The sequence below is a fragment of the Asparagus officinalis genome, chromosome 5, assembly GCF_001876935.1.
Source record: "Asparagus officinalis chromosome 5, Aspof.V1, whole genome shotgun sequence".
NCBI lineage: Eukaryota > Viridiplantae > Streptophyta > Magnoliopsida > Asparagales > Asparagaceae > Asparagus > Asparagus officinalis.
Genome location: NC_033798.1, coordinates 128,802,918 through 128,804,104, shown reverse-complemented (window position 1 = coordinate 128,804,104; position 1,187 = coordinate 128,802,918).

The following is a 1,187-nucleotide window of genomic DNA, read 5'->3' as shown; positions in this document are numbered from 1 at the left end:
GCTGTAAACGGGTCGGATGTACGTACCATTCAGACCCGATCCGGTGGAGTGATGCCGCCCGCAGATTAAGTTTAGATTAGTATTTTTCTATCCGAGAGCGGTAAAAGATTGTTTGGTGTTTTATGCAAGGGAAAATTGCTTGTAGGTCCCAAGTTTGAATTTTCAATGTGCCCCAGCCTTTCCTATTTTTTTAATGTTCTTTAGCCCTTCCTTTTTGAAAAAATGTGTCCAGACCCCTCTATCATGATTCCAGCTCATGCCAGCAGTTGATTAGACATGTCAGCTCATGATTAGACATGTCAGCTGACTTAAATCCCGAATTTATCCTCCTCTTTTTCATGTCAGTGGATGTTAACTCTTTTGTGTAACATGTTAACTCTTTTCTGTAGCATATTAACTCTTTTCTGTAACATGCTAACTCTTTTCTGTAATATGTTAACTCTTACAGATAACATATTAACTCTTACAGCTAACATGTTAACTCTAACAGCTAACATGTTAAATGTTAACTCTTACAGATAACATATTAACTCTTACAGCTAACATGTTAACTCTAACAGCTAACATGTTAACTCTTACAGCTAACATGTTAGCTGTAACAGCTAACATGTTAACTCTTACAGCTAACATGTTAGCTGTAAGATTTAACATATTACAGAAAAGAGTTAACATGTTACAGAAAAGAGTTAACATTATTGTGCCCACGTGAAGTTCCTCGGGACGGCGTCGGCGACGGAGCGGGGGAGGGGGCAGAAGGGGACCGGAGGAGGAGGAGGGAGTGATAGAGGGGAGCCGCGGGGAGGGAGGCTGGGGGGGAGGGAGGCGGGGGAGTGCACCGGGAGGGAGGCGGGGAAGGGGAGGGAGGTGGAGGGGGAGGAGGGAGGCCGAGTTGGGGAGGGAGGCGGGCGGGGGGCAAAGGGGGGACGAAGAGGGGAGGGGGTGTAGGAGAGGGTAAAATGGGAATTGTGTATGGAGTTTGCATGAGAACTTGGGGAGAGGAGCTTGGACGCAATTTTTTCAAAAAGGGGGAGCTGCAGCACATGTTTGAAAGTTGAGGGGACTGGGGCACATCCAAAGTTGGGATTTGGGACCTTGAAGCAATTGCGAGAAAATAAAAGTTTAAATGCACAATGTCTTGTTTTTTTCCTTATTGTCCTTTTTTTTTTTGGGGGGGGGGGGGGTAAAAC